Source organism: Periplaneta americana, chromosome 5 (assembly GCF_040183065.1).
Source record: "Periplaneta americana isolate PAMFEO1 chromosome 5, P.americana_PAMFEO1_priV1, whole genome shotgun sequence".
Classification (NCBI taxonomy): Eukaryota; Metazoa; Arthropoda; class Insecta; order Blattodea; family Blattidae; genus Periplaneta; species Periplaneta americana.
Window position 1 is genome coordinate 128,794,916 of NC_091121.1, and position 24,979 is coordinate 128,819,894.

Here is a 24,979-nt window from a genome sequence, read left to right on the forward strand (position 1 = left end):
TGGTATGGGGTGGCATTTCGTATGAAGCTCACACAGAACTTGTGTTCATTAATGGAGGTTCTTTGACTGCTCCAAGATACATCGAAGAATGTCTAATTTAACATGTGGTACCATATGCCCCACTTATTGATGGAAAGATCCTGGTAATGCATGACAATGCTTGCCCTCATGCTACAAGAATCGTGGATGAGTTCCTTCACGACGTTGGATTGAATAGGATGGCATGGCCAGCAAGAAGTCCTGATATAAACCCTATTGAACATGTATGAAGACTGCTAGGGAAGCGAGTTAGAAGTCGTCTAACTCCTCACAGCAACTTACAGCAGCTCCGAAATGTTCTAAGTAAGGAATGGAATAGAATCGACCAGACTGGTCAATCTGGTCAATGGGTTGAATCGACGAATGGTAACAGTCATAGTCACGCGGAGGCAATACCTGCTATTACCAATATCTGGGTGGCCACAAAATCAGTTGAACATTTAGAAGAAAATTAATATAATTTATAAGTTTTTACACCTTTTAATTATATCCATTGTTTGGCGTTGAAAATAATAGCGCAAATGATAATGAATAAGTTTTTTTTTTCTGGGAAGCAATGTTTTCTTTATTTCATAAAGGATTTTCTGATTCTCGGCTCTTAAAAAATTGAGAAACTTTAGGTGGCCCGGTTTTCTTTTGCCGGTGAGTGTAGTTGTTTATTATTGCAGAAAAATGACTTTCAGATTTCACTTGTTTATTGAGTGTTTATGTAATGTGTACTAATAAAAAGAATCCATGTACTTTTCATTTATTTTTAATATTTCTGTGCTAGATTATATTTCTACCCTTACATTAGAAACTCAATGTATTGATTTACGAATAATTACAGCTCCAGCTAAAGAGTCCGAAGCCAAAGTTTCACTTAATCTGGATGAATAGTACTGAATATACAAAGAAAAATGTGAAAAATGTGGACCATAGTTAGGGGAAACTACGGTACCCCTCCCTTACAACATACACATACATGATGTATATAATAAATTGTTTCGTGCAGTCAGTAACGCGAATGTTTGAAGCTTACACAAACATTAAATTTCTTAATAAAATAATTTCAAGTTACTTAAGATATTTACTAGATTATTTTGCAATGTCCATTGAGACTTATCATTTAAAATAATCTTAAAGTTTCAAAGTTACTTACTTAATACAGACCACAACCTTCTATACTTGAAATATTACCGTTGTGAGCATTCCAGAAATTGACTTATCAAATAAACGTATCTAAATACACGTTGAATACATTTCCAGAAGACTGTGGTTTAGATTTACGAAGCAAAGAGGTAGTACTCTTTGCTATGAAGAAATATATAAACAAATTTTTATGGATGACATTTTTTTAGTGACGGTATATCGTTTTTCACTGACGGTATGTTTTCTGGCCATAGAAACCAGTGGCGGTATTCCATATCTGCGCATACCGTCTCACTTCCCTCACTGCTTTATTTCTTTCCTAAATGCCTTCTTTACTTTCTTCCTAAATGTTTTTCTTCTTTCCTCCTTTTTTTCCTTCCTTATGCTCCCTTTCCTTCTACCTGTCTTTTCTCTTCCTTCCATCCTGTATATTCTCTTTACTTCCTGTATACTTCTTTTCTTTCTTCCCTCCTACCTAAATGCCTTTTTTTCCCCCTGAATGTTTTCTTTCCTTTTTTCCTTAATGCTTTATTTTCTTCTTTCCTATATACTTTCTTTACTTCCCCCCTGAATGCCATGTGTTCTTCCTTGCTGAATAACATCTTTACTTCTTTCCTGAATGTTTTTTTTTCCTGTATGATTTTGTTTTCTTCGACCTACCCTTTTTCTTCCTTACTGAAATCTTCCTTTTCTCCTTTCTTAATGCCAATTGAAGGGTTCAGAGCCATACTGGGCCAAGCGTATTTAATAAAACGGAGAGAGCAATGGTTACAGTTAGCTTAATGAAGATTGACATATCATTTAGGCCGGGTGCACACAGAATCAGACGCGACGCGACACGGCGCGGCGCGACGCTACGTTTTGCTTTACAACGCCTCGCGACAGCTTAACACGGTCTGCTCGCGACAACTGATTTGCTGGCTGTATGAGTTTGGAAAACTGGCCTAGGCTAGAAAATGGTGTCAATAATAGAGGACTGTCTATATGAAAAAATTCTATTGTATTTGCTTATTATTTTCTAAGGACGCAAGCTCCTAAAAATCTATAGGATTGAAAGAGTCTTAAAATTAAAATGTAATGCACAAACGTCATTTTTTATGTTTATGACTACTTCACGACTCACAATAAAGAAAAATAATATATTAAATCAATAATGAGTGATAGTATAGAGCAGAGAGTTAGGCTTACTACAAATTACACTGGTCAACAGTCATTTTGCGCCAGACATAAAACTAACAAATTGTTACTAATTTCGACCTCCTGAATTAATAAATAACAAGCAAAATGTTCCATCACTTCGAGTTTTCGAGATGCACAATATAATTAATTTTCTATGCATTTTAGTTAAAAATCACCGTATTTCGTGTGTAACTATTTTGTTTTACAAATGTGAAGACCCATTATGTGAAAACAATATTAGTATAAGTAGGGCACCATGTTAGAAGCACTTGTAGAAAGGGAAATTATTTTATTGCCCTTCTACGAGTCTATTTCGAGGGAGTGAAACAGGTTCGCGGTATAAATTCACGTGAGTTTACCTGATTTTACTTGAGATGTGCATTTCTTTAATTACATTACTGTAGTTTATATTTTGCAATATATCACCATGTCAAATCCACTTCTAGAAGCGAAAATTGTTTTATTGTCCTTTTCGGTTCCATTTGGAGGGGAAGAAACAGGTTCGCCGTATGAAAACGCTTCAGTTTACCAGGATATTTCTGTGGTGTTACTATTCTGTGTAAGACGTGTATTTCTTTAAAGTGTGCTTTAATGATAATATTCAAAGTACGAATGGTTTATATGTGCGGATTTGAAGGTTGTAGCATTGCTTTTTGGAATGCAATTAGGCTACACAAAATTTTGCTGCTTTCTGTACGAATTGGACAGTCACGCTCGAGATATTTTATTTTGATTTTATTTTATTGGGTTATTTTACGACGCTGTATCAACATATTATTTAGCGTCTGAATGAAATGAAGGTGATAATGCCAGTGAAATGAGTCCGGGGTCCAGCACCGAAAGTTACCCAGCATTTGCTCGTATTGGGTTAAGGGAAAACCCCGGAAAAAACTCAATCAGGTAACTTGCCCCGACCGGGATTCGAACCCGGGCCACCTGGTTTCGCGGCCAGACGCGCTGACCATTACTCCACAGGTGTGGACTCGCGCTCGAGATAAGCATTATAAAATAAAACGTCAATCACTACAGCCAAGGAAGAAAAATATTATACATCAACCCCTTGTACCTCAATGCGAAGTAATTTTACCCCTTTTACACAATAAGTTAGGGTTAATGAAGAATTTTGTTAAAGGGATAAATTATAAAACTGAAGCATTTAAAAATATCCAGGAAAAATTTCCTGCTATTAATAATCCGTGGTGCTACACCCCGTGAAGAGCCCAGACCGACCAGCCGGCTGCTGGCCTCACGTCCACATGCCAAAACAAAGGTGGACGATCATCCAACTAGAATGGAGGTACCGTGTGGTTAGCACGATGATCCCCCCAGTCGTTATATCTGGCTTTCGCAACCGGCTTTCGCTACCTATCGTAGCTCCCCAAGTGCATTACGATGCTAGGTGGGCACTGGTCCCATACACTGGCCGAAATTTCATGAGAAAATTTCTTCCCCCATGAGGACTCGGACCAGCGCACATTCCTTAACATTTCCTGCTATTAGTGATTCAAAAATAAAAGAGGGAGTTCTCAATGGATCACAAATATAGAAATAATGAAGGACAATAACTTCGAATCTTTGCTGGAAGGAAAAGAGACAGCCGTCTGGATTGCATTCAAGGAGGTTGAATTAATTTTCTGGATAACTGTAGAAGTGAGAACTATGAAGAACTAGTGAAAAATTTACTGTTGACGTATTAAACTAGGAGTTGTAAAATTTCCCTGAAAATTCACTTCCTTCACACACATCTTGACTTTTTTTCCCGAGAATTGTGCGATGAGCATGATGAGCGCTTCCATCAAGAAATTTCAACTATGGAAAAAAGATACCAAGGACAATGGACTAGGCCTACCAATGTGCCAGCAGACTATTGTTGGACTTTAGCTCGTGATGTACCTGATGCCCAGTGCAAAAGAAAATGCAGAAAAAGAAAGCTGTAATCTTCTGAACAGTGAATATTTAGCCTTATTGTCATTATATAAAACAATATTTTGAATAGATATAAATTCCAAAATTTCTCAAAAACCGTAACCAACAACTGTTTTTTTTTGTCATATTCGTATTCAGGAGGCTCAAATTATATAGAAAACATATAGCACATGCCTAGCGCAAAAAAAAATGTTAACATTTGTTACGCAATGTTATTATTATAAATTATTATTCACCTGGTGCTTTCATCTCATTTGCAATTTTTCACATATTTTCAGAAACCACATTATTCTCGTGATATTGTTTCAAATATTGTACAGAATGTATCTTTCCTGTACTAAATCAACTAATTTATCCGCATCAAGCTCCATTATGAATAATGTGCACTACACAACAATAGTATTTTTTTGTAGATAATGAAAGCGTGCAATCACAGTATAAAGAAGATACAGTAGAGACAACTCTTGTCGGCACCTTTGATGTTGTTGGTACTAAAATCAAGCTCAGGGAGGTCTAGTTCTCAATGAATCCAACCATGTCGCTAGTATCGGCAGAGCTAACAGCTGATTTTAGCGATAAGCTGTTCAGACAAGCTAAACTTTCAGATGAAACTTTGTATTAACTGTTGTAATTACTCCTTTGTTCTGTAGTGATATTTGTGTCTTATTGTGTAGGTCTAATGAAAATTCACTTTTTATTTTCAAAATACATATAAAATTGCGTGTTCATGATTGAAGTAAAACATACTATTAGCGAAGTGCTTACCGTTTTATTCTGTTTATTCATATCCATTGCATTTCATTTTGGATCACAATATGTTGTAAAATACATACATCAGAGGAACATTTAATAAATAAACAAAAATTCGAGGTAATCTGTTATAATTAAAAATGTGTTCACTATATATTCGATGTAGGCTACTAATTGTAGACCTAACTACCTAGGTGTACAAAGAGGGCCTAATAATTATTTACTGCAACTTTTATCACATAACTACGTAATCCCCCGTCAATTCCCCGTGTCACCTACAGGTGCAGTTAATTCAAATGGCCCTATAAAGTCTTTGAATTGATATAAGAAGTTAGTGTTTGAATTATAAACATTGTTGGAACGTTAGTTTTCAATTTTAGCCAACAACTGTCGTTTAATGTCGATTGTTGACCGTTATTACTCATTATTTGAGATGGAAGCGTCACGGAGTGAGGACTCTTCACCACCAGCATCTTCGAAGCAAAGAAATAATGTGAAATAGTAAGTTAATGTAATTAATTCTTAGTAACTCGATATCCAGAATGTTCTTAGATATTGCTGTTTAGCACAATCTGTGAATTTATAATTGTATTTATTTAATTTTTGGGTGAAATTGAAGGTGTCACCTACAGGTGACACGGGGCATTACAGAATATACATTTCTAATATGTTTCAAAAATACATTTATTTCGTTCCACTTTGAAACAACATGAGATTATTGAGATGGTTAATGATGAGAGACCTTCTGCTGGTTGTGCTATAGAGGAAATAGTGTTATTTCCACCTGAAGATGGAGATAGAACAGATGAAGGAAGTGGTGACGAAACAGAAACCAACATGAATCATTTACCAGGCCGTACTTCGAGATCAACTGTGGAAGTGAATATAACTACTACTTCAATATCTGAAGCTGAAGAAGTGCCTGCGGTAAGAAGTAATTTGTGAAAACAATCGTAATCTGAGGAAGTATCAAGAACCGATGAACAAGAGAGCACACAAAGGCAATGGTCAGGTAATGAAAATTATTTTCACTTGAAATCTGGAAGAGGTGATTGTGATGAAAACGTGAAAAAGCAAGAAACCTGACACCGGTTCAATGCTTTGAATTGGTTTTTAGTGATGATATTATTGATCTAATTGCAGAGATATGTCGAATTTGTATGCATTACAGAAAAATCATTCACTAAACCTAAATTCGAAAGAAGTAAAAGTTTATATTGCTATATTACTATTGACCGGTTACTTGACACCTCAATATATGAGGATGTTTTGGGAGGTCATATCTGATACCCATAATGAGAGTGGAATCTCGTCTGCCCTCAGATTTCAAACCTTACAATCTATATTTTGACAACTTTTTCACGAGTTTGCATCTTCTAAGAGCACTTAGTGAAAGAGGGACTGGAGGAACAGGAACATTGCGTGAAAACCGGCTCAAGAAATGTCCACTTATGAATTCATCTGCCTTGAAGAAAGAAAAACGTGGAGCAATGTCTTTCAAAGCGGACAAGAATATCATCGTTGTAAAATGGCATGATAATAATGTGGTGACAGTAACATCCAACTGTCACGCATACAAAAAGTTGACAGAGTAGAAGAAAAAGGTGGTAAAAGATTGAAAATACAAGTAGATTCCCCCTCCATGATCCAAAAGTATAACAAATACATGGGGGGCGTCGACCAATTTGATGGAAATGTTGATAACTTGAGAGTTGGTCTTAGAGGAAAGAAGTGGTGGTTTCCACTTTTTGCGTTTGGTATTGATGCAGCATGCCAGAATGCCTGGCAAATTATGAAAGAGAGTGAAAATGGAAAGGATATGAAATACTGTCAGTTTAGCAGAGCTATTGTTTTGACATATTGCCAACTGCATGGTACACCATCAGAAAGAAGTCACTTGGTGAATGCTCCATTGAAATATTGAGTACCTGTAGAAGTAAAGAGAGACCTTGATGTCGAAGAACACACAAGAGTTGACTGCCCTCAAAGAAGATGTAGTCTATGTCACCAGCGAATTAGAATCATGTGCAAGAAATGTAACGTAGGATTACATATTCAATGTTGGTATAATTTTCATGCTCAGAAATAAATAAAATTACTAACATTATTGCTGTTATTGTACTTAAATATAATGTAATAGAAATAAACATCAAACAAAATTCTGTATACTTGATTTCATATAATAAAATAAATAATACGAACTTATATTGTACATCAAGTCTAGTGTACATTTATCGCCCCGTGTCACCTACAGGTGACACATCTGTTAGGCCTATATATTAACGAAAATTAAAACCAAAAACATATGTGATCATATATTCTACACATAATTTCAAAAAAAAAAAAAAAAATTACTAAGAAAATATCATTATTTTAACAATGGGAATTGGAGAGTTAAATCATTATGGAGTGCTGCACTTGGAGGACAATGCTTAACTGGCAACAGTTAAATCCCGGTAACTTCTTTCACTTTTCCTTTGCTGTAATGGGCTACGTTTGAATTACAATATTCTTACCTTCTTCCATTTTCGTAAAAGATATATTGCAGTAACACATTTGAATTAACGAATTCTTACCTTCTTCCATTCTCGTAAAGGATTTTTTGTAGTCAGTAGCACAAATTCTTAACTAGGCTAGACACAAGAGCCTACACCAAACCCTAATTACAATTATAATTTTGTAAGAGTCGAACTCAGAAAATAATTCCCTTACAAAGTTGGCTTATTACTATGGAAAAAATCATTAGGCTATGTATGTAAATTTTGATATTTTTTAACTCCTTCATACGCATACTAATTACTTATCTCTATACAAGCCTCGAAATCTGGAAATAATGCACTCATGGAGTTCAAATTATGGCATGTTACTACATGGGCAAGAGTCATTGCTCATATCAATTTTTGTATCTTTTCAATCACTCTTTCATAGCTATATACCAACGTAATCGGGTAATTATTATGTAGCCGAGGTTATGTTTTATTTCACTCACAGTAGCCTCTTTAGATACATTCTATTCAACCAATACAGTTAGAAATTTTAATGTGTATGTTAATTCCAATTTGGAAACCAAAATCAATATCAATATAAAAATATTACTATCAAAAATAATAGGAATAATCATGTAGGCCTAAGTACAGGGACATCATTTTATTTTTACTAACATTTCTAATATTAACCTAGCTATACCTTTGGATCAACGATTAAGAAGCGGAAACACCGTTTGCTATCCCCTTCCATGACTGGAGTTCGATGATACTGGCGTAATATACAAACAAATCACTTTACTAGGTATAGGAGGGAGGAAAAGTGGTTCAACCATTTACGTAAACTAGGAAATATCGCGATTTTGAGTTTGATAATTTTCATTAGGATTTTGTTTAATCAAAATACGGTACAGTATTAAAAATGAGTGTTTTTACTCACGAACTGAGCTTTCCATGCGGACGTATTCATTATGCAGTGTATATTTTTATACTGTCTACAGCTCATTAGCGTACACTATGGAGAATGAAGTTAAATTGAAAAATAATCATAATATGGATATTTAAACACATTTTTGAAAATGGTGGCCGTTCATTTCGATACAGGCTTCAGTTCTAATGTGCATATTATTGCACTATAGACTATTGTACCTAATTCCAATTACCAGGTTCGTACTTCGTATCAGTAACTCATGTTGAAATAATTCTGTACCTACTGTATACAAGAGTACCTTAGTACTGTAAATTCAATCTTCACTTCTGCCCGATCCGAAAAGATAAAATTACTCAGACATGCTATCTACTGTCCGTCCAAGTGGTTACGTCGCAGCGTCGTAGAAAGGGAGGAAATCACGTGACAGTTAATTACTTAACGAGGCCCTTTTATTTAAGTTATTTTAAACAACTGTATGGGTATAATATTACGTAGACGTCCAATTCCTAACAGAAATTAATGTTCTCAGAAAAGCGCTAAGACAGTCCAGCCACTAGCATTTACAGAGAGGCGAATAGAAGCAGGTGGGGGAGACCGGGATGCGACGTAGGCAAATGAAAAATGATGCAATATTGAAAGCTCTTTCGTCACTGGAAAACGCGAACATATTTTTGGAACGTACTGTTTACTATGACGTAAGACTACTATGACTGTATATGCGGTCTTGGATCTGTGTGGAGGACGGTTGAACTTCATTAATAGAAGGGATGGGAGTGAAGTACATTAAAAAATTCAGGTACAATAAAAATTGAAGTAAAAATAAAATGATGTCCCTGTATAACGTTACTGGTATGAAATAATATCCATCACTAATATAATGTTATTAACTAGTCAACAAAATTTTATTATATTCATTGTTGACGTCGTAACTTCACCGAAACGAATGTCATGATCTATGTAGCTAATGGTTCAATATTACGTTACCAACATAAGCATCTACCAGTGACTTTAAAATTAGCGTCAATTAGTATATATATTCATGATGTTTACATACGGAAGTAATTATTATTATGATTATGTTGTCATTCCTTTGCCTCATGTCTTTAACATTGTTAAAATATGAGTAATAAATCTTTTCAGTTAATGTTAAATTATGCCAGTCCTGTCGTAGATGGAGAACCATCTGGTGGAGGTTCCAGATAATACACCCGGTTTCGTGACATGCGCACTCAGAATTTGTTACCATGAAATGGCCTAGTTGTCTTTACTGTATCTTCTTTACTGTGGCAATCATAGCCACTACTAACGCATGCGCAGTACACTGCAGCTATCAGACAGTCTCCTCGCGACGAACTTCAAGCAGTCATTCGATGTTGTCTCTTCGTGTCTCCTTGTGTCTGCTCGCGACCGTCGCGCCGCGTCTGATTCTGTGTGCATCGCATCATAAGAAATCAATGGGAGACAAGTAACACGAGACAAAATGTCGCGTCGCGCAGCGCCGCGTCTGATTCTGTGTGCACCCGGCCATGTGTATACTTTATATTACTTGCTATATATTTCCATTGAATTATGGTAATAACTTCATTTTAACCCTTGTTTTCTACGGTTTTAGTAAATGGCGCTTGGCCCACTATGGTTCTGAACCCTTCAATTCTTCTTTATTTCTATCGGCTTCCTTTCTTTCCTATTTACCGCTTTTCATCCATTCCTATTTGCGTTCTTTCTTTCCTCCATTATCTTCTTTCATCTTTCCTTTTTCTCGTCTTCCCTCTTTCTTGCCGAACATCTGTTTTCTTTTTGTATATTTCTTGGATGATTATGCTAAAGATATTTTAGGCGAATTGTAGACAAGGTTATGTCTCTGGAACTTAAGCTCTTCTTCTCGTGTTTGTTCTTTTGAAGAACTTTCATCACCACATCAAAAGAGACTCTAGCTTCGTTGACTTCTGGGAGTAGTATGCAGTGAAAAATTCTTTGCCACTCCCGAAAATAAATTACACAACCTTTGGTCCCTCTAGTCTGCAGTTTGCCGTTCAGAATTTTGGTAATATGAAATAATGCGACTCTTGTAGACTCGTTGCCAACCCCTGATGTTAGTCGTCATGCAGCAACACATGTTGGCAAAGCTCTCTGAATCCATCTCCGAAATAAATAAAGCTACAATAAAAGGATGACAGAAACAAAACCACGCTCTTGAATCAGGATTGCAACGAGCCATGTTTCATCACTGCCGACCCGGAGACGTTTATAAAGTGAAGCTGTGAATGCACTCGACGCAAACTAAGCGAACTGCGTGGCTTTCGTCCCGTCCACTTGAAACATGACTTTTGCTTCATATAGTGTAGAACCGAATATTTCACAGCGTTCCTCTGTAATCTCGTTGGGTGAAAAGGGTTTGATTTACGCGCTGGATTATAATGAATGAAGTCAACAAGCTTCTTCACAGTTTTATAATTCCACTTATCAGTTGTTTTCCTGTCGACCATCTTCGTCAAATCTCATCGGATAATATATTTCATACAGCGTCTGAAATTTCAATCAGTTTAATATTCTTTAATTGTGTTGCTTTGCCTGTGACATTTTCAATTTAAGTGCTTTCTCTTTGGTCTTTTTAATTGAAATATGACAAACTTTTAAAGGCAAATTAAAGCAGCCTACTATATATTCCGTTGATTTATGATTTATTCAAAACAAGTTCTAAAAAAACATTAGTAATAAAACTAGAGAGACGCAGTATCCAATCCATGATAGGAGGATAGGAGAAGAATAAATAACTTCATAGTTAAATAGGCCTAAATGTACTCGTATTTTATAGCACCTGGTTGAACAAGTACTAAATTCGCTTAGAAAAAAAAGTGTGATTAAAACTGAATACAATATATTATCTCGGACGCGAATTCAAACATGGAATTCACTATTTAGTTGCGATATTCATTATGACCATTTTATTCAGGACTAGAGTATGACGATAACAATAATGAAGATTATATTTGTGTCGAACGTGATAGGCCTAACACTGATTAGAACGATAAAATAATGCAAATGATGACTGCAATGACACTTACTGATCTCAATGAAATAACGGTGACAATGACTCTAATGACGAGGATAAGAATGAAAATGAGAATGACAAAACTTGTGACGTTGACAGTAATAGTGAAGATAACAATAATAATGGCGATGACGTCAACGACGAGAATGACGATGATGACAATGATACGCCAATAGTGACGATAGCAATAATTATTTTAACAATAATGACATTACTGATGACCAGGGAAAGGATTTCTATGTAAAAACATATTTATACTAATAAAGCTAATATCAATTCTATTTTGCATTACCTTTATGTTTCACAATGTGTAGAGTTGAAAAATGCTACTTTTATTTTCCATATTTATCCATATTACAGAGTTAGTGCATATTTTAATTTGCATTATATTTTCAATAGTTCATATAAAACAGTCCATATTATAATAAATTAAGCTTAACAATAAAATAAAATAAAATTCCATTAACTTTTAAAATACATCTCAACAATAGAGTTTTAAACATTTTCAGTAATTCCTTTAAAATAGAGTTATTTGAAAATTAACAGTCCTCTCAACAGTGGGAAAGCAAGTTAAAAAAATGTATTATTTTAATTTTGAAGTTTGTAAAAGAACACAGATCTGTAGCTCAGTGTTGCCAACCATACGATCTGGATCGTTCATGTATGATAATTTGGTATCATGTACGATCGTACGATCCAACTCACGGATAGTACGCAAAATGTACGATCCTATCGGAAAATAGGAGAAAAAACATAAAAAAGGGAATTTTAAAATCATTGTTACAATTTACATCATTTATAGCCTATAGACGTACATTCTTCAGCATTACATTTCACTTATGCATTTAAAATAATTTCTGCGTACAGCACTTTCTCGTTAAAGTGCTGTACAGTCCATTGGCGCAACACAGATTTCTATAAACAGTGCTCTCTTACATCTTCAGGTTCAGGCGACAGCTTGAATTTCATAGACTAAACATTATTAAAAAATAAAAAGACGTGTTAAGAATCAAGTAACCTACTTGGTGCCTACTTGTGGCTATTCAAAAATGATGCGGACAACAAAATTATTCTTCCTTCGTTTATTTCCAAACATCTCACAGATGCTCTAACCAATCCTCTCCATAGTGCTGCATTTTCATACTTTTTCCGATTATTTTGATCTGATTACTGATTCTTAACATGTTATGTGCTGAATTCGAAACTGACCTCCAAATAGTCCATCGCATCAGAATTTTTCACAAAAAACTAAAATACAGTGGACTCTCCTAAGTTCGACAAAACAGAATTGAAAGTTCAGTCCAAAAAGGGTTGTGGGTGTGGCAGGTGAAATGAATAAAAATTCTTATTGGTTATCCATCAACGAATACAGTACTGTACTTGCATTTCCTGCCCACCCCGAGACTTGTGTATGCGTTTCTGTACCACAGTGGGTTTCGACAGTTCCGTCTCACAAACGGCACAGTTCTCAAATAGAAAAAGGAGAGTTCATTAATTTAAAATCAGTGATTAAATATGGATGTCCTAATAAACAAAATATTCTGTTTTCCTTTTAACAAAAGTATCACTAGAAGACACAGAACCAATTCCCATTCAAATGGCAAACCCATTTCTTAGTGTCCGTATAGGGGCGTGTCTAATTTTATTTTCCTACGTAAGCAGTCGAACTATAGAATGTCGAACTTGATTTCTGTCGAACCTAAGAGCTTCCACTGTATCTAAAAACAATATTTTTACAGGCAAATATATCGCGTTCATGTTTGTTAATACGTGTAAATCAGAGTGTGTGACAAAATTATAACTATTAACTGAATAACAAAGCTAGTAACATAATATTTACACTCATGTAATCTTACCGTGACCATATGTGTATCTCACTGCACTTGAAATTTCCATTTCCTTAACTTCCTGGAAGGCGTTTTTGAAGAATTGTCTCTCTTAAGCATCCTGCAGTAATCAGCCATCATACACCTCACTTGCCTTGGATCTAGTTTCTATGTTTTTGAAGTCATGCTAAAACCTTTCATCATATTCCTCACTAAAAGCGCCTAAGTTCTCGGGAAAATATTGAGGTGCGAATGTAGAAAATGAACTTTGAAACTCATATTGCAGCGCAAGGTTCTGAAGTTATCTAACATAGTTTAAACCATTTCTTTGTAATTGGGATCTTTACAGTTGCCTAAGAAATTATTTACAACCATTTTGAAGCTATTCCAAGCATTATTTTCTTAATCATACATAACAACATCAAAATAATTATTAGAATACTATGATGTACTGTACATATGATATTTCCGTGCAGGAATTCTGCGTTACCATATGAACGAAGAAAAACTCTCTCCGGCACCGGAACTCGAACCCACGTTTTCAGCTGTATGTGCTGACGAATTGAATATTTCTCAGTTTAATTTCTACCTCTCAGTTTCTCTTTATTGGCCTACCCTCATGTACTGTGTCACATATTCATATGGTAACGCAGAATTCCTGCACGGAAATATCATATGTACTTCGGTACATCATAGTAATGTGATATGCGTAAGTAATCCCTTAGTGATTCAAGACGGCGCTTATTCCGTCGGATCCCGGCCACTTAGTCACTCGTAATGAGTGTACCTCTGTACGTAGTGCGTTGGACATTGTGCCACTGTCACATATTCTGTGACACAGTACATGAGGGTAGGCCACTAAAGGGAAACTGAGAGGAAGAATTTAAACTGAGAAGGATTCAATCCGGCATCGGAACTGGAATCCGGTGTGGCTTAGTGGATAAAGAGTCAGCACGCAGAGCTGAAAACCTGGGTTCGAGTCTCGGTGCAGGAGTGAATTTTTCTCCGTTCTACCCATCCTTCATCAAAATAATTGTCTAACATTAATTTACTTATCTGGTGGCCTACAAAAATTCCAGAATTGACTTTATCATAACTGAGTGAGGGAAATTTATCACACAGGTATTTGAAACACGGTCTATTTTTGTCCAAAGCTCTCACAAACTGCTTCATAAAACCTAACTTAATATGTAAGGGTGGCAACAAAACTGCGGTGGGGTCAGCTAATGGCTCCAGAATAATGTTATTAATTCCCGGTGTAAATGTTTGTCTCCTAGACCGTTATTTCTTCTCCTAATGGGAGTCCTATCTCTGCTGTCCCATTCACATATAGAATAGGAATATTTTGTAAAACCACTTTGTTGACCCAATAACAAACCAATACTTTTAAAATCACTACAAACAGATCTCACATGATTTTCATATTCCACTTTCTGCAGTAGCATCTTTATATTGACATATGATTCAAACACAGGCCAGGCATGCGGCAGCGGTGAGAACACGAAATATTTAATTCATATCCACATTAATCTAACAACTTATAGAGAGATTACTTTAAAATTGCGGCAAAAAAAAGTTGTCAAAAATAATTTAAATTATTAATTTTTGTGCGAACACACTTTAAAAATACACAAAGATTCAGAAAGATCCAAACTATAGATGTGCAAAGTTTTATAACTCTGCGATAGTTTCTGACATAAAATGTACCTAAAGTAGGTAACATTAACATGACGGGGATAGGGTCTTAAAGTCTTAAAAGTATTACAATTAAATAAAATCAGTTACACTAAATGTCTTACTGTAGAAGTATTTCTATGAATGTAATTCTTACTCAAAAGAAATATTATTACATTTAATGTTATATCTAAAAACAATGGGAAACGATTGATTAATTGGCATTATTGCATATAAAATATTTTTAAAATAATAACTTAATAATTTTATTAGCCGATTAAATTCAAATTTGGTAATATTATTACTGTTAATACAGTTAATTGACAGTAAAAGTTTTAAGAAAATCTGTCAAGAAATGTGGAAGTTTGAAAATTAAGTCCCGGCATCCCTTAACTGAAAATAAAATTTTGAATTGTGGAATATTCTGATGTGATGGGCAAAAACTAAGTACATTTTCGTAATCAGCACACAAAAATCGATAATAAACGCTATTTCGTTTTAATTCATAGAAAAGCATGCTGCACGGTATAATTACTGTTGTCACAGAAGCATGTAATAAGTTGGTCATAATGTTTTGGGAACCCACAGCAGAAAAGGAAAATAAACATATTCAGTATACATAGAAAGGAACACGGAACAATCTTTAATAGTACTTCCTTGTGTCATCCGTGATTTGTGGTAGTGCACGTACAGAAAAGAAATCAGGTGTCATTTGTAACAGTAAGTTCTGACGAGAAATAATGGCAATAGAATCACAAGATAGTGATAGTGATTCTAGTAGGCCCTACTCCAAAAAATCTACATCGAGTGTACTTAACTGTAAAATACGGAAAAAATATATAACTTACATAGAAAATTATGGTTAAACTATTCTTAAATTTACGTAAAGATTGGTTCTACGCTAGGCTGACCAGAGTCACGTTTTTTTAACGGGATTGTCCCCTTTTTCAGCCTCTTGTCCCCTGTCCCGAGAAAAGTATGCAAATGTCGCCAAATGTCCCGTTTTTTTAATGGCGTCCCGTTTCCCTAAATTATTTTTGAAATAATCCTTTTTTCTTTTATTTTATTTAATAATCACGTAAAACATTGACTAATTCTATATTGTTTCCATCAAATGTCACTGTAATGAATTCAGTAAAGGCCATGTTAATCACAAAATGTCATTTCAAAAAATGTGTCTTGCATGGTCTTCTACAGCTATAGTTTCCTGAAGGAAAGGCCAACACTTCTAGAGCAAATTCACTCATAAAAGAAATATGATGCTGATTGTACAGTTCATCTTCATGAAAAATGTTAAAGTAGTTAAAAGGTAATATGAGGCAAAAATTTTGTTATGAAACAAGTTCAGAATACAATGACATGGATGTGATGTAAGGTACAACTAACCTGAAGTATTTTTAAACAGATAAATTAACCTAATTAATCCAGATTTACTTACTTACTTACTTATGGCTTTTAAGGAATCAGGAGATTCATTGCCGCCCTCACATAAGCCCGCCATCGGTCCCTATCCTGAGCAAGATTAATCCAGTCTCCACATTCATGTCCCACCTCCCTCAAATCCATTTTAATATTGTCCTCCCATCTACGTCTCGGGCTTCCCAAAGATCTTTTTCCCTCCGGCCTCTCAACTAATAAGCTATTCATATGCATTTCTGGATTCACCCATACGTATTACATGTCCTGCCCATCTCAAACGTCTAGATTTAATGTTCCTAATTATGTCAGATAAAGAATACAATGCGTGCAGTTCTGCGTTGTGTAAATTTCACCATTCTCCTGTAACTTCATCCCTCTTAGCCCCAAATATTTTCCAGGCTAGTTGCAATATAAAAAAATGATTAATAAGTATTCATCCTACTTTATTATGTATAATTATTAGGGCTATAACCTAGTTATTGTAAACAGTGTAGTATTTATTACTTTAAATAAATAAACTTATTCACATCTCCAAAGACTATTCCCCGTTGGACATTACTTACTAAAATTCTGAGTGACATTCAAATTCAAGGATAGTATTCTCCTGGTGAGTGTTTTAAAATGTTATTTGTTTATTTATTTATTTCATTTTATGTATTCATATAGTCCTATTAAACCCATTCGAGTCCACCGCTATGGAGTAACGGTTAGCCTGCCTGATCGTAAAACGAGCGGGTGCGGACTCAAATCCGGTTGAGACAAGTTACCTGGTTCAGTTTTTCCTCAACCCATTAAGAGCGAATGCTGGGTAACTTTCGGCGCTGGACCCAAGACTCATCTCGCTAGCATTATCACCTTCATCTCACTCACACGCTAAATATCCAAAGCAATTGATAAAGCGTCTTAAAATGATCAACTACTTAGTATCAGATGTGGACACTGGTAAGGTAAGCAGAAAACAGTGTTTAAAAATCATATTTAATTTTTAGTAGTTATTTCCTTATAAGAATCTAAAAACCGTTTAAATAAAATATTGAGGAGAGAGTTTAGGTAGATAATCCTAATAGCCCTAGTCTTATGTTGTGTACGATCCTCCAATGAAAAGTACGATAATTTGGAAGCAGTTGTGCGATCCATTCAATCCGCAGGATTGACAACACTGGTGGAGCTCCACAGCTAAATGTCATTCAGAATACACATTGGTTCAGTTCTGTTAATCGAGATTATCTTCCAATCGCGTACAGTAAACGTGGGTCTACCAACCCTGGGACATTAGCTTGAAACGGTGGAACCAAAAAGGTGTACTAGTATGGCCGTCAAATTACCCATAGTTCATCTCTTTTTCCGGTGTGTTTATCAGCTATTTTGTTCATATTATTACGATTACAAATTTTTCATGTTGTGAATATTTCAAAAGTGTAGTCAAGTTCAACAAGTGTTACTCTTTTTTAAATAAGTTAATATTCTGCTCGGCTCAACTGTAGAATATGTCCATTGATATGTCCCCCTATGCTTTAACATGTGAAGGAGTGCCAACATCCTTCTTGATAAAAGAAAATGTGGAAATGAAATGTTCAGTCCATGTCACAACCGTAACACTTTTAATAAGTATACACTGAAATTTACATTGATACAATAATCTGCTAATACTCCTGTTACCTCCACAGCCATTCTAAACCGTTTACGTATGACCGAAACTGATAGTAGCAATTGAATATTTGGCGATTGGCAGTATTTCGCGAAGGATTATGGGGCATAGAAGGTGTAGTTTCACGTCATATCCGTCGCACCGATATCAAGCATATTTGCTTGAAGTGCTCCCTCCTTTCTTTTTATCCTCTCAGGGGTCTACAATCTTGTCAGTTGTATATTATATGTAGGCTTGCCAACTTTAGTACCGGTAAGTAAAAATTAGGGACACAAACATTAGTGACAATTCTATTGCACTACATAATTATTTCCACCTATCAAATTCATATATTCAACAGTAGTAACTACTTTTATAACACTATAATTTCATATGTAAACAAAATTACAAAACTTACGCAAATGAACACAAATTGAAAAATAGTATAAATACCATAGGTCATTTCCCCATTTCGTCATATATTATTGGAAGCATGTTTGTATGAAACTGCGATTCAGATTAAATCCAACAATACGATAGGAATGAAAATCAGCTGTAAATGTCTAATATGCCATGAAATCGGGACATTTTGATTCGTGTGCAAATTATTTCGGGACGCGGGACGCAATGGTCGAAATCGGGATTGTCCCGGGAAATACGGGACGGTTAGCAAGCCTTTTGTATGACATTATGCAGCTTCTTCATACAGTGAAGAATATAGTTGTGTCGATTGTAGTGGTTGTTACAAATGTGGACTGATGGTAACGCAGAGATAAGGAGCAGTGTAGGTCTTAGGGCGTGATCATCGGGTTCCACTCAGATTCCTCCACTTTGTACTCGACATGATAACCGTTGTTTATGAGGTGCATTCTGGATGTTATTCTCCGCATGAAGGCCGCTACAAGCTGTAATCTCATCAGACCGGGACGGAGCCCTCCCTATCTGTGTGATAACCCCAACAGATACCGCGGGCGACGGACGATCCGATCAGCTTAGCTTAGCGGAAGTTAGGCGTAGCTAAATCTCCATCTCAGAACCATTCTTCTATGAGAACGCGTACCTTGACCCCGAGTTCGAGTTGACTGTCTTGAGAATCCCGACGATTCATCAGAGTACAACTCGTGTCGAAAAGTAACTGCCCATTTTTTCCTTTTTAACCCTAACTATAACGGCGGCGCAGAACCTGAAAATGGGGTGATAGCCTACCCAAAGCTCCGCATGCAGTTGGCCACAGGTGCTTATGGGAATTTTTAAAACTTCAATTACGGTACCTTATTAATGTTTTGTTTTTACACCTATGTTTTTATTTATTCACTTTATGGTTGAAAATGTCACAATCTCTTAATTAAACATTTCTCGTCTGTATTCCGTGAAGGAAAAGATAAACGAATGAAATTATCAACACGTTTCTTGTTCACAATACTATTAAAACTGATACAAAACAGTACGTAAGACTACGCTTCGAAACAATTTGCATGTTTAATTTACGTTAACAAGCTTATGTTTACAGTAAACACGTTTATAAAGAACACATATTTCATTTCACACTGACAAATAAAATGAAAAATTAAAAATATGTTTAGATACAGTCCATGTAAGGTATGACATTTTTATGGTTCTATTTTAATAATATCCAACATTTCCATGGATATATTGCAATACTACCGCCCATTTCCGTGGTTTTATTTTAATAGTACCACATAGTTACATTGATTTGTTTCAATAGTATCGAGCAATTCCATGCTTACTTTGCAATAGTATCGCCCAATTCCATGCTCTTATTTTAATAGTTACGCACAGTTACATTGATTGGTTTCAATAGTATCGTATATTCCATGGTTATATTGCAATAGTATCACCCATTTCCACGGTTTTATTTTAATAGTAACGCACAGTTACATTGATTTGTTTCAATAGTATCGTACATTTCCATGGTTATATTGCAATAGTATCACCCATTTCCACGGTTTTATTTTAATAGTAACGCACAGTTACATTGATTTGTTTCAATAGTATCGTACATTTCCATGGTTATATTGCAATAGTATCGCCCATTTCCATGGTTTTATTTTAATATTACCGCACAGCTACATTGATTTATTTCAATGGTATCGTACATTTCCATGGTTATATTGCAATAGTACGGCCCATTTCCATGGTTTTATTTTAATAGTAACGCACGGTTACATTGATTTGTTTCAATGCTATCGTACAATTCCATGGTTATATTGCAATAGTACCGCCCATTTCTATTGTTTTATTTTAATAGTACCGCACAGTTACATTGATTTGTTTCAATGGTATCGTACATTTCCATGGTTATATTGAAATAGTATCACTCATTTCCATGGTTTTATTTTAATAGTACCGCACAGTTACATTGATTTGTTTCAATGGTATCGTACATTTCCATGGTTATATTGCAATAGTATCACTCATTTCCATGGTTTTATTTTAATAGTTACGCATAGGTACATTGTTTTGTTTCAATAGTGTCGTACATTTCCATGGTTATATTGCAATAGTATCACTCTTTCCATGGTTTTATATTAATAGTGACGCACATTTACATTGATTTGTTTGAATGGTATCGTACATTTCCATGGTTATATTACAATATTATCACTCATTATCATGGCTTTATTTTAATAGTAACGCACAGATACATTGATTTGTTTCAGTGGTATCGTACATTTCCATGGTTATATTGCAATAGTATCACTCATTACCATGGTTTTATTTTAGTAGTTTCGCACAGTTACATTGATTTGTTTCAATGGTATCGTACATTTCCATGGTTATATTGCAATAGTACCGTCCATTTCCATGGTTTTATTTTAATAATAACGCACAGTTACATTGATTTGTTTCAATGGTATCCTACATAGTATCACTCATTACCTTGGTTCTATTTCAATAGTAACGCACAGTTACATTGATTTGTTTCAACAGTATCGTACATTTCCATGTTTACATTGCAATAGTATCACTCATTAGCTTGGTTTTATTTTAATAATTTCGCACAGTTACATTGATTTGTTTCAATGGTATCGTACATTTCCATGATTATATTGCAATAGCAACGCCCATTTCCATGGTTTTATTTTAATAGTACCGCACAGTTACATTGATTTGTTCAATAGTATCGTACATTTACATGGTTATATTGCAATAGAATCACTCATTACCATGGTTTTATTTTAATAGTTTCGCACAGTTACATTGATTTGTTTCAATGGTATCGTACATTGCCATGGTTATATTGCAATATTATCACTCATTTCCATGGTTTTACTTTCATAGTAACGCACAGTTACATCGATTAGTTTCAGTGGTATCGTACATTTCCATGGTTATATGGCAATAGTATCACTCATTATTATGGTTTTATTTTAATAGTTTCGCACAGTTACTTTGATTTGTTTCAATAGTACCGTACATTTCCATGGTTATATTGCAATATTATCACTCATTTCCATGGTTTTATTTTAATAGTTACGCACAGATACATTGATTTGTTTAATAATAATAATAATAATAATAATAATAATAATAATAATAATAATAATAATAATAATAATGATTTATTTTAGCTGGCAGAGTTAAGGCCGTAAGGCCTTCTCTTCCACTCAACCAGCAAAAAGTGTATATACATATGCATGAACTTACAAAGAATCCAACAATTTGATTTAGATGAGAGTTATATGTATACAAAAGTTATTTACAAATTAAACAACAAAATACTATGAACTATTAATTAAACACTGAAATAAACTGTGTAGCAGAATTAAACTAAAATACATAGAATGTTAATATATTTCAAATAATATTAGATAATAGAAAGAGATTATTACGAGACAATTAAAATACAGCACAATCAGGATGATGTCTAAAGAAAAAAAGTAACAATGTAGTCAGTGATAGTTTAAATCAGTATGATTGGAGTGAAATGCTAATAAGGTTATCTTTTAAGCTGTTCTTAAAGGTGTTTATTGTCTTGCAGCCCCTAATACTTTGTGACAAGGAATTCCATTGACGCGAGGTGGATATTGTAAAAGATGATGAATAACAAGATGTTCTATGAAGAGGTATACTTAGCGTGCCACAGATAAGTGATCTGGTATTTACGTCGTGGTTAGAGTATAGATAAGAGAAACGAGACGAAAGGTAATTTGGTGTTGAAGTGTGCAGAATTCGAAAGAGTAAAGACAAAGAGTGTAAAGTTCTGCGTTCTTTAAGTCGGAGCCACGAGAGACTTGCGAAGGACGGTGATATGTGATCATACCGTCGGATGTTGCACACGTATCTGACGCACATATTCTGAGCTCGCTGTAACTTAACTGACAATTCAGAACTTAGGTCACTTAACAAAACGTCACAATAATCGAAGTGCGGCGTTACTAGGGTTTTCACTAGGGTAAGTTTTAGTTGCTGGGGCAAGAAGTTTCTCAAGCGACTCAAACAGTGAATGGAGGAACAGATTTTTTTTATCGTTTCTTTAACTTGAAAATTCCAACTTAGATTATTATCAAAAAAGAAGCCAAGATTTTTTACGACAGATGAATAAGGGATTAGCGTGTTGTTAAGGGTAACAACTGAAAGATTACTGTTATTAAGGGAGTTAACTAAACGCTTATGTGCAATAATTATGGCTTGAGTCTTACTTGGATTAAGTGCGAGTCCGAAATTGGCCGCCCAAGTGGAGACAGTGGCTAGGTCACAATTTAACTTGTCAATCGATTCATTGATCGTATTGGGTCTGGAATGTATGTAAAGTTGTAGGTCGTCGGCATAGAGGTGATATCGGCAATACTGTAAGTTCTTTGATACGTCATTAATGTAGATAGAGAAAAGTAGTGGTCCTAATACGGAGCCCTGCGGCACTCCCGCCTTTGTGCATCTCCATTGGGAGAATTGATTATCAAGTGAAACACACTGTTGGCGGTCACGTAGGTAGGAGTCCATCCAGCTCAAGGTATTGTCTGACAGGTGCAAAGCCTTCATCTTTGCAAGAAGCAAGTCGATATCAACAGAACCAAAGGCATTGCTGAAATCGAGAAGAGTTAGTGCCGTTACTTCACCCCTATCCATAGCTTCACGGATGTCCTCAGTCACTTTAAGTAGGGCTGTAGAAGTGCTGTGTCCATGTCTAAAACCCGATTGATAGTCATCAAGGAGTTTGTGTTCGTCGAGATAGTTCATAAGTTGTCCATGTACAATATGTTCTAATGCTTTTGAAAGAGTGGGAAGAATTGATATCGGTCTGTATTGGTTTACTGTAGAAGGTGTGTTAGATTTAGGTAGAGGTTTCACTAATGCCATTTTCCAGAGTGAGGGGTAGGACCCAGTCATAATAGATGCATTGAATATATGTGTGACGGTCGGCAGGATCACATCTATTATTTTATACAGGAGAGTGATATTTATATTGTCTATACCTTGGGCTTTAGATTTCATACGTCGCAGCGTCTTCATTACGTCAGTCGGGTTAATGTATTTAAAGAAGAATTTATCCCACACAGGTTGGGGGTAAGATCTGAGAAATTCAAGAGTCTCTTGCTTATGTAATGGTTCAGGTGGAGCAGTGACAAAATGTTCATATCAGTCATTTCCATGGTTTTATTCTAATAGTACCGCACAGTTACATTGATTTGTTTCAGTGGTATCGTACATTTCCATGGTTATATTGCAATAGTACCGCCCATTTCCATGGTTTTATTTTAATAGTACAGCACAGTTACCTTGATTTGTTTCAATAGTATCGTACATTTCCATGGTTATATGGCAATAATATCACTCATTTCCATGGTTTTATTTTAATAGTTACGCACAGTTACATTGATTTGTTTGAACGGTATCGTACATTTCCATGGTTATATTGCAGTAGTATCACTCATTTCGATGGTTCTATTTTAATAGTTACGCATAGTTACATTGATTTGTTTCAATAGTGTCGTACATTTCCATGGTTATATTGCAATAGTCATACTCTTTCCATGGTCTTATATTAATAGTGACGTACAGTTACATTGATTTGTTTGAATGGTATTGTACATTTCCATGGTTATATTGCAATATTATCACTCATTTTCATGGTTTTATGTTAATAGTGACGTACAGTTACATTGATTTGTTTGAATGGTATCGCATATTTTCCATGGTTATATTACAATATTATCATTCATTTCCATGGTTTTATGTTAATAGTTACGCACAGTTACATTGATTTGTTTGAATGGTATCCTATATTTTCCATGGTTATATTCCAATAATATCACTCATTTCCATGGTTTTACTTTAATAGTAACGCACACTTACATTGATTTTTTTCAGTGGTATCGTACATTTCCATGGTTGTATGGCAATAGTATCACTCATTATTATGCTTTTATTTTAATAGTTTCGCACAGTTCCTTTGTTTTGTTTCAATAGTACCGTACATTTCCATGGTTATATTGCAATAAATTATTTTCACTCATTTCCATGGTTTTATTTTAATAGTAACGCACAGTTACATTGATTTGTTTAATAGTACCTATCGTACATTCCATGGTTATATTGCAATACTATCAGTCATTTCCATGGTTTTATTCTAACAGTACCGCACATTTACATTGATTTGTTTCAGTAGTATCGTAGATTTCCATGGTTATATTGCAATAGTATCAATCTTTTCCATGGTTTTATGTTAATAGTGACGCACAGTTACATTGATTTGTTTGAATGGTATCGTACATTTCCATGGTTATATTGCAATAGTATCACTCATTTCCATGGTTTTATTTTAATAGTTTCGCATAGTTACATTGATTTGTTTCAATAGTGTCGTACATTCCCGTGGTTATATTGCAATAGTATCACTCTTTCCATGGTTTTATATTAATAGTGACGCACATTTACATTGATTTGTTTGAATGGTATCGTACATTTCCATGGTTATAT